This window comes from Heloderma suspectum, chromosome 1 (assembly GCF_057233095.1).
Source record: "Heloderma suspectum isolate Gila_16-S chromosome 1, 16-S_ref, whole genome shotgun sequence".
NCBI classification, from domain to species: domain Eukaryota; kingdom Metazoa; phylum Chordata; class Lepidosauria; order Squamata; family Helodermatidae; genus Heloderma; species Heloderma suspectum.
This window is the reverse complement of record NC_139458.1, coordinates 326,776,025-326,786,836: the sequence shown is the minus strand read 5'-3', so window position 1 is coordinate 326,786,836 and position 10,812 is coordinate 326,776,025. Positions and strand designations below refer to the sequence as shown.

The window sequence follows — 10,812 nt, the reverse complement described above, 5'->3', positions numbered from 1 at the left end:
GATAAGGTTGGTCTGGCATGACTTATTCCTGGCAAACCCATGTTGACTCAATGCATTGTTTCCTAGGTGCTCACAATCCGGCCACTTAATAATCTATTCTAGAATTGTGCCTGGTATTGACGTCAGGATGACTGGTCTGTAGCTCCCTGGATCTGCCTTTCCTTACTTTTTGAACATGGGTATAACAAGTGCCCATCTCCAGATTTCCAGCACCTCGTCTATTCTCCCAAGAATTCTCAAAGATTAAAGCCAGCAGCTCTAAAATAATGCCTGCAAGCTCTTTCAGCACCCTGGGATGTAATTCATCTTACACTGGAGACTTGAACTCATTTAAAGTACCTAGGTCTTCTCTCACCATCTCTTTACCAATCCTGGGCTGCAAGTCCCTCATTATATCATTTTTCTACTTGTCCCAAATCAAACACAACTCCCTTTAACTGGGTAATGTTCTGAGAAGAATCTTCATATTATTTATTTATTTTAAATCCTGCATAAATAGTAACAACCTTCTGCCCACAAACATTTAACAATTTTAAAACATGATTTCCATTTACAACATAAACACTCAACATTAACACATGAAAACTTCAGTAGAAAATAACAATGCAACAGCAATCAAAATATTTAAAATATTCAGAAAATGGAGACAGATTAAAAACAGCAAATTAAAATCACATACCAAATGCCTTCCTAAAACGAATGGCCTTTACCAGCTTCTGGATGGTCATCATTGAGAAACTGAGATGGCCAACCTTGGAAAGGAGTTCCAGAACCTAGTTGATGGCTTTCAAAAAGAGTTAGATACCTATTATCTAAATGAAATTTCAGACAAAAAACAAAATTCACTTTGCTCTTTATAGCAAAGAATCTGACACAACCAACTATCTACTACAACTTGATCCCTCTAGTATATGCTTCTGGTTACAGAAAGAGCATGGTAGCTGGCAGTAATATGTGGACATTCCATAGGAACCTTACAGGCATATGACATCCTAGTAACATTCACTTAAGACTCGAGAATCAAGATCACAGTTCAATACCCGAGCTATTACTTTGGCATATTAAAGGATGTCTGCTATAAATAAAATTATTTTCTCATCAGCTCCGATGCCATCTTGTGTTGGACTATGTTAACAAATGTCACATTGAAGATCAAACCACTGAAGGTTGTCTTCTGAAAGGACACGACTTGCCTAGCTATCTTTGCTCAGGCCTGTTTTGCTAGTTTCCTTGCTATCCACCTACTGTTGATTAAAATAAATCTTTATCCAGCTTTGTTGGTTACTTCTGTGGGTGAATTTATCCTATCACCTAATTAGGACTGAAGGCTGGTATACACATTTCAGCCATGATGTGCAAGCTTCACATGATGGCTATTTTACACTCCATCTATACTGCCTAGAGCTCAGGGAGATACAAATGTGATATAAATGCAATTGAGCGATCCATTGACAGATGGCAGGGATGTACAACCTTTTTAGCCCTGAGGGCCACATATGGTATCTGCCAGTGTGGAGGAAGCAACACGTGTGTGTGCACATGCATGCACAGATACATTCATGCACGCACATTCACATACAGCTCTCTCTCTCGCTCTCTCAGAGCATTTCAGAGGCCTGGCACCTGCTTTGATCAAATAAAACCAATACTCCTTCCAGAAATCTCAGGTGTCAAACCACCCAGCTCTTCTTCTCCTTCCTCTAATCCACTCTCTTGATGAAGGATCCTGACAACCCCCACTCTTGTTACCTAGATCTTTTTCAGAAAAAAACCAGGGGAAAAATGCTCTAAGAACAGGATCTTGCCATATAAGTCTCATTCCTAGAGTGTCATAGGAAGCAGGCAGGAGCCTTTGAGCTCTGCAGGAACCATAGGGCCCATTCCTAAAGTGTGTTTCCCTTTTTTTTCTTGGAGCCCTGGGGGGGATCCAGACAGGCCTTCTGGGGTGGCACACAAGCTGCACTTTGTGGACCCTGCACTACAGCTTACCATGTAATAACAGCTGCCATGTGGTTTTCATACAGTGGCTGTAATGGATGGTCCAGTCCTGATTGACATCATTTGATTCCTCAACATCCAGTGGCTTGCAACTGACCATGTGAATGCCTCTTTTGAAAAGTGTTGTTGTTGGGATGATGTCAGATAATATGAAACTTCTTTCATGTGGTGTTTCATCCGTGATGTCTGTGTCACACATGGGAGCCACCAGCCGAGGCTGCAGTCATCAAGTGATGAATCTGCAAGTGTGAATTCCTCCTTATTATTGCTTTTTCACTGTAGTGTGTATACTTTATAACTAGTTCATACAATTCCCTTTTTTGCAAGGGGCTTAAGCTTTCTTGAATGGACTTGTTTTGTAGCATGGCGACCAGTCAGGTGACTATTCCAGCAGCTGTGTTGAAACCATGAATTGCCACCTAGACCAGCCTTCCCCAAACTGGTGCTCTCCAGATGTTCTGAAGTACAACTCCTATCAGCCCCAGACAGCCTGGCCACTGGTCAGATATTCACTACAAATCCCATCATCCCTGACCCATGGCCATGCAGGCTAGGGCTGGTGGGAGTTGTAGTCCAGAACATCTGGAGGTTGGGAAAGGCTGATCTAGACACTAGGACAGGCCCGAAGATAAAATACCCCCCTGTCCAGTCAACTCTATGGCTGCAATGTAATTACAACATTAAAAATGGCCATGTGAATCAGATATCTTGTGATCCATGTAAAATACTATTGTACTTTGTCCAGCACTTGATACAGCCATTGTGTTTCTAACACTTGTTTAAGTATCTGCAAAGCTGTAGATGCATTCCTGAGTTTTCTTTAAACTCGACTACCTAGTTGCATTTCCTCTTCATGAAATCACATATGTTCATACTTTCTCTACTTTCTCTAGCCACATTTATGTAGTGTTATATTTTGTTCCATTTTTGCTTCCCCCATGACCAGTTCTCCATAACAAAATGATTACTGAAGAAGTAAACCAGAGCTTTCCATGACATGACACCAATAATACCAGAGAAGTGCCAACGGTTTTGCAAAAATCTAGGGCCTTCTAAACATGAGTATGCCTTTCCTGTGACTCAATGTGTAACTAGTCACTGAACTAGTGTGAATGTAATTTCTTACACTCAGAGCCCAATCAGTTATGCTGAAGCACTTGGATTTTAGCCAGTGTAGTCCCAAATGCGTTAATGGGATTATAAATCTGAGTGAGTAGTACAACTTGGCATTGGCTTGTTGATCTGTCTTTCTGCTTCCTTTTTTAAAGAGTTATTTTATTAGGTGCTGGAGAAGTTCTTGTGCTGCTTTCAGAGGAAGCAAAGCATCCCACCCATTTCAATGTTTCATTTGATGAGTGCTGGGGAAGGTCTTCATTTGTGCACCTGGTATATTGCAGTATGGTAACTGCAAAATCCTGATGACCACCAAGATAAAATGGATAAAATGTAGAAAGCGAGATACCTTCATTAGATGAACACCTTATGAACTTGCAGTTGAACGCCTTATGATCTTGCAAATGATTTTTAGAAAGCTCAAATTTCATTTACGCATTGTTAAGGGACACAGAACTATGGCTATTAACCATTAGCTTTGCAGCAATAGTGTAGTACATGCTGCAGATTAGATGATAATATTGAAATAGTTAGGGCATAGGTAGTTTGGATGGAGCAGGGTCAGCTGGATCGAATTCTAGGAGGATCAAGTCCAGGATTCTATTCTATTCTATTGTGATGTTCCAGGGACAAAGTCCACAGCAAGTGGGACAAAGGAAGCATGGGGAAAGTTCGAGCAGGATCTAGTTCAATGGACAGTGGAGCTGCTTCCATCAATGGAATTGGGAGTGGAGTGATTCCACCTCTCCCCTGTAGCCCACAGTGTGCTCTCAAAATCTGCCCTGGAAGATTGGGAGAACCCTCTGGAGCAGATTGGGGGTGGGGTGCAGGGGCAGCAGAAAGAAGAAGTGGAGGAAAAGGTCCCATTGCATGAGCAGACTTCTGCTCATGTGGCACTGGATTCTGCCCTTCAGAAAGATTTCAAGAACAGGATTCCACTGAGATTTCTTTATAGGAGTTTCACCTTCCCGTTGCATTCTTAGCACCACCACATAGTTCGAAGTTATTATAGCAGTCCCCCCGCCCTGCACACACTATGTACCGCAGTGATCCCAGCACCGTCTTCTTAAGCAGTGGCTCTTTACCAGTTCAGTGAGATAATGTTAAGTTATGATCCTTTACCTGGAAGGATCCTCTGGAACTTCACAGAGATGGAAGAATTTGCTCACATGGCTCAGCATTCAGATCTGAAAACACTGCAAAGGAAAAACAACAACACAGAAATGGTTTTTAACCAGAAGAATAGGAGAGGACTAACTACACAAGCAGTTAAAAAACCTGGGCCCACAAGTCATGCACAAAAGGAGGGACATTGTTTTAAAGTTATGTAATGGAATCTGTAGCTGTTTATAATAGCCTAACTGAACTGCTTAAGGGATCCAAATAAGTAATTGAACATGTCACATGTCACCAACTAACCCTTTCATCCGGGCATTATTGCTGTGATCGCTGTAATGCTCTCATGCTTATTTTTAGCGGCAATTTTCCTCTTGAAAATATTTACCAGCACTTAAAATACCATATAGGTATATAGTGCGAGGTCTGCTGTGTTGATTGGATCTTGGGACTAGGGCAAGAAGTATCCAAATGCACTTCAGTCAATGAGATCAAATTATAGACAGCTCCACTAATCTGCCTCTCGTCAGAAATAGCTGAAGGGGGTGGGAAAAAAATGCACAAATGTAAACATAAAAGGGGACCCTCATGATTTGCATACTTGTCATGTTTCACTATAAAATAATTCCAAGTGCTCATAGCAGAGCAGGCTAGAGTTTAGCATTGCTTCTTGGTATCTTGTCTTTTAACAAGATGGCAGGCATCGGTGGTATTAATTGATTGATTATTTCCACCATTCTGAGCATGAACAACAAAAACCCTTTCTTTTCTAACTGGGCTTCCGCTTACTGACCAAGTGTGCCAAGCCACCAGACTAAGTGAAAATACACCCTCCAGTAATTATGCATGGCATCCCTCATAACAAGCTGTAGAAACTCTCTAAAGCATGGCTGTTATGTTGTGGGGAATCTTGGGAACGTTCAGCTTAATTCACCATGCATTTAAGCCTGCAGCAGGAAAACGGGCCAGTTGGAGGCCTAGGGTGGCTGGATGAATTATTTCTTCTAATACTAACCTCTTTCATTTTTAGAGAAAAACAGAGGGCCTGCACATAACACATTACTGGTGGCTGGAAATGTGTACAAGACCATTTGACAACATGAGTTTTAATAGACTAAAATGAGAATTGAACTGTTCCTCACTTCTGACACTTCAAAAAGTTCCATAGAATTCAGCTCAAACTCCATCTCCTCTTCATGCTCATTTCTTTCCTTTGTGGACTGGATATATGTGAGGAAAGTGAATTGTGCTTTTCCCCCTTTCTTTAATTATTGTCAGATTAATTTGATTCTCTTCTGTAGATTCAACAACATGATGGCCAGTGTTCCATTTTACGTCACTTTTGTCCCTCCATGTCCTGACACTGATCTCTTCACATTTATCATATGTACATACGCACTTCTGCTTTATGGAATTGTGGATTCAGTTCCTTCTCACCCTTCAAATAACACTGAATTTGCACAATTGTGTCCATATATAACCCAATAAATATGATGCAGTGTGCTAGGATATGGGAGTGAAGGAAAGACATACCTGTAGAGACAGGTATTATGGTTAGGGGCTTAGGTTCATTATGTAATCAGGGGGAAAAACATAAGCACAAGAAATTAGCTACTGGGTTAATGTGTGTATAGGTCCAGTGTAGCAAACTGAGCCAAAAAGTAGGAAGAAAAGAACATAGGAAGCTGCCTTATACCGAATCAGAATTTGTCCATCTAGTCCAGTACTATCGATACTCACTGGCAGCAGCTCTCCAGGGTTTCAGGCAGGGATCTTCCCTAGCCATACCTGGAGATGCCTGGGACTGGGACCATCCGCATGCAAAGCAGGTGCTCTGCCACTGAGCTACAGTACTTCCCAGGAAGCAGGCAGACAGGCAGGTTGTAATCATGAAGGAGGAGTTACGACATAGTTGAGAAGTGTGACAGCACAGGACTTCTTTTCAGACCAGCCTTGGGAATGCTTCTACCCCTTTCATGATGTACAAACTTTCTGTCTCACACACAAAAGTGAAGGTGAAGCACTAAACAGGAACAGAGGACTGGATACAACATGGACTGCCTCAGCTTCTTACATGATTATCATTAGCCAATCATGCAAAAATAAAAATGACAGCCAGGATCCTCAATTTCTTTTTACTTGACCTAAAAACAACCTGGTCATTGTTTCCTCTAAAGGCATGATGTTGTGTATGTGTCATGTGACCTTTTGGTGTGATCTGGTCACCCTACGGTGCATGGTACATTGGTACCTATGCACCACTGTATTAATCCCATAGCTGATATAGAGAATCAGGGACAGTACCAGGATGATGTAGCCCACAGGGGTGTGTGGAGAAAGAGAGGAAGGGTAAGCATTTATGCCTCATACTATTGTTTCCTCTTTGCATTAAGTGCTTTATAGAGAGTATGGGAAATTTTTATGTGGTCATAGCTTAAAGGACATCATCACCACCAACACTTGTATGGCACTTCTAAATATTCAAAGCCCTTCAGATGCATTATCTAGGTGCAATCCTTACTTACAACTACCCTGTAAGATAACTCAGTGTTATTATCCCAGATCTTGCAGAAGGTGGGATTGAGGCTGAGAGAGAATGGGTCACCTAGGGCCATCTAGAGGTTTTCTACAAGAGACTGTTAATCCGCTGTTAATTGGCTGTGTACACTTTCAGTTTCATGGTAGAATTGAGATCCGAGCATGACACAAGGAGTGTTTCCATATCTGCTTTTCTGCTACATAACCTCTAGGTGGCACTGTGGTATAGCGGAACAGCGCAAATACGCAAAAGGAAATTGCACATTCTTTTGCTTTCGCAATTAAATGCCACATTTACCCTACTCTAAAAAAAAAAACTCGCACAAAATGCTATTTAGACACAGAAGCAAAATTGGAGGGTCACAACGTCGACTAAAGAACCTCTAAACAGCATGAGTAAGGAATGACGAGGATTCCTGGTTCACAGCTCAGGCTCTTAGCCTCTAGGTTACAAATAGAGCCACCATTCTGAAAATAGGAGGCAGGGCATTGTTACAGTTGGAGAAGCACTGAAAGACCTCATTTAGCCCTATATTCTCCCCACTCAATTTTGGTCTGTCTCTTAACAAGGCTAAAACTTTTATTTTCCAACCAGTGCCAACAAGAGATGACTCTCTGTTCCACTATACCCTCTAACCCCCAGTTGGTGGCAATCATTTTGTTGCTGGGTAGGAGGACCTAGTGTCACTAGACTGCTACACAGACAGCTGCATAACAGAAATAAATCAGCAGGTGAAACTTCCTATCCCTGCCTCTCCATGCTGAGAAAAAAACATGTTGATTTTATTGCTTACTGCCTCTTTAAGAGGCAAGGCCATAAGGGTTCAGCATAAGCCAGCTGTGACAAAATCACAATGTTTGCCATGTGGAATTTATATGTGTTTGCTGTGTTAAATAGAACCCAGGCAAGTTAGGGTTGAGGATTTGGTAGCGAGTGAAAGTTGGGAGGTGTGTGTGTGTGTGAGTGTGTGTGTGTGTGAGAGAGAGAGAGAGAGAGAGAGAGAGAGAGAGAGAGAGAGATTATAAAAGGCAGGGACAAACAGTTGGTTAGATAGGGCTTTAGAGTTTGATGAAGCTCTAAAGTGGGATTGAAAGAACAGGAGTTAGAAGGTGTAGAGTAGGTGGGGTAAGACCAAGAACTGAGTGATTAGTTACAAGATATAACATCTCTTGTATTAAATAAATGTGGTTTTTAAATTATGAAATCCTGTGTCTTGTTCATCTTTCTGCACCACCAATAGTGTTCATATTACCTGTGTACTTCTCCTGGTTCGATAAAGGGAACCAATTAGGAATATTGGGTGTCTCTTTTACCTGGTGAATTTAGGGGCTGAAGCTTGTGGGACAGCGAGAACAGCTGTCCCGAAGTGGAAGCAGACAGACCAGAGGGAGGCTCATGTCACACCGGCCATGTGAGCGAATTGGAAGAAACAGTGTCATTTTAGTAGTAGAGGTTTGTATGAGTTGGGCCTGCATAAGCTCCTCAGAAGCCAGAACAATCCTGGACCTAGACTGGCCAGTAACAATGGTTTTTCCCCCCCCTGCCCTGGCCTTTCCCAGTCAGCTGTTATTAAAAAAAAAAGTTGAACTTCGTGGAATGTGCTGCTATTCTCACATACATACATACATACATATAATTTGTTACATTTCCTCCAAAGAGCCCAGGGTCCCCCTCCTCCCCATTTTATCGTCACAACAGCTCTGTGAGGTAGGCTAGGCTGAGAGACAGTGACTGGCCCAAAGTCACCAAGTGAACTTCATTGCCAAAGGGCGACTAAAACCCAGGTCTCATAAGTCCACTCTAACCACTATGCTGCACTGCACTACACTGGCTCTCTTGTTCTTCTACTTATTGTGCTGCTATAAATGACATACACACTCCACCCATTTTTTAAAAAAGTAGTGGTAACCATAGGTTAAACTGATAGCATGGAGGATTTGAGAACCCCCCAATCTAAAACAAGACAAATAGTGGATCTTTTGTGCATACTTATATTTTGGAACAGCTGTCTAAATTGTCATTGTGTGTTGGAGCAACTTTTGACAACTAATGACCTGGAGCTCATTTGAACCAGTGACTTATAGGCAAAAGGTTTCATATCCAGTTACCAATCCCATGAGCTGCTTGTTCGCTGCCAAACATTATAAACTTCGCTGCCTAACTAACAGCTCTACATAACTTTTTTATTAGCTAAATTAAATGCTAGCTGCTACTAGACTGTCAGGATTCCTTTTTGCTCAAGCAGAGAAAGAGGACTCTTGGCCAAGTGGTTTTATTAAAATGTTAACCAAAGAGGTGCTTAAATTTGGGAAATTTAATTCTGTTTCATTTATCCTAAATGGTCAATTATTATTAGATGTCAAAAGACAGGGCATAGAACTGAAGATGCATTAAATTATACCCTGTGCTTCAAAAGCTACAGAGTGACTAGACCATTAACTCCATTTTACAACCATTGGAAGATAATATTCCTATTTTTAAATTGCTGAATAGCTTTCAGGTCACATTTGTTTCGCAGAACTGACAGATGCATTTTGGATTTTTTATTTTTTTTTACAAACCACAAACTTTTGTCAAGCCTTTAGAATTAGTCTTCAGAAATTGTCTTCAGAATTAGTAAATACAACCTGGACCTGTGACAAAATGTTGCAGTGGAGGGCTCCTGCTCAAGGTGCCAGCCAGCCATGTCCTTTTCAAGGATACTCCATTTTCCTCTTCCCCATTAGTATTCAGCCCCCAAATAAAACAGTCAGCCAGCATTCCTTGGTCCTTGAACATGCTCAGCCCCCATTAGGCTGCCTTCTGTAACCCGGCACCCTCCAGATGTGTTTGACTATAACTCCCATCATGCTGGAAGTTGTAGTCCAATGCATCTGGAGTATGTCAGGTTGGGCAAGTCTGGTTTGGTTCCCCCACCCTTCCCCTAGGTTCCCACCCCCCAAAGTTTACTTTTGGTATTTCTGCAAACCTTTGGCTGTTTTCTGAACCTCCTGATACCTCCTCCTTGTGTGCGGATGGTGTCATATTGGCTACGTAAGTATCCACACTCTGAAAATAGCTCTGTGCAGGCATTACTCATATGAAAAAGCAACACAAGCTGCAGGGTCATGCATTTAGCCATGCCTCAGAGGTCACACAGCCCCTCCCAGCCCTTCCTGCGTTGAGGAATAATTTATGCAGTGTGCATCCTTTTCCATCTGTGGACGTTCCCCATGTGATTTAGGCCCTTGATTTTCCAGGGTTCTAAATTGTGCAGAGCCTGAGAGGAGCTGCATGCTCTCAGAGGCGGGGCTAAATGCAGGGCTTCACAGCCCCTTATCGGTACGTTTTCCTTTCATGCGAGTAATGCCTGCATAGGGCTAAAGAGTTCACTATTTGTACATAGGTTTTCCCTCAAAGTAAATTGCTTTTCATCTTAATACAGCAGGACCAATGCTGCATACAGGTGGGAGTTCTGGATCTGGAATGTGGGGAGAAGGCCCAGTGTAACTTTTAATTCACTAAAAACTTCTAGCAACTGGAACTAATGGAGGCAGACAGGGTTCAGAAATATGAGCCTATAAGGTCTCCATGGAGAGGTATCAGTTCCATTCAGTCCTCTCAGGCTTGACTTTCCAGAAATCTCAATTTAAGGGGAGAAAAGAAGCTAAATGGTTTTATCCACATGGTACTTCATGTCATTCTAACTTACTGACCCTGATGGGACAAAACTTATTTAAGTGCAAGTAAAGTGAGAGCTGTGCATTGCAGTCTAAAGTTTGCTACTACTGGTGTGTCTACTAGAAATACTTGTCTATTGGGTAGCAGTGAAAGAGGTTTATTCGGAACAGTTCCTTATAATAGCAGAGTAGAAAACATATGCTGCTCTCTTTTTTATTTGCTTTTAAATCAATTATATTTTGATCCATTTTCTCATGCTAAATTGATGCTATGGGGAAATCCAGATTTAAAAATAAGAAAGAAAATGTCTTTGTGGTGGACATGGATGGATCAGGCAATTTTTACCTTGAATCAACTGGTGGGCGCTAATGGCAAGTTTTTGGCAT

At 41.8% G+C, this 10,812-nt stretch overlaps 1 long non-coding RNA gene across 1 annotated transcript; it reads right to left on the bottom strand.

The window, feature by feature from the left end:
- Positions 1-435: 435 nt before the first annotated feature.
- Positions 436-10,023, bottom strand: LOC146359464 (uncharacterized). Its single transcript, XR_014787269.1, has 3 exons — positions 9,735-10,023; positions 4,234-4,307; positions 436-2,237 (listed from the first exon to the last, which is right to left on the bottom strand). It is a non-coding gene; the product is annotated as an uncharacterized LOC146359464 (long non-coding RNA).
- Between the last annotated feature and the right edge of the window lie 789 nt (positions 10,024-10,812).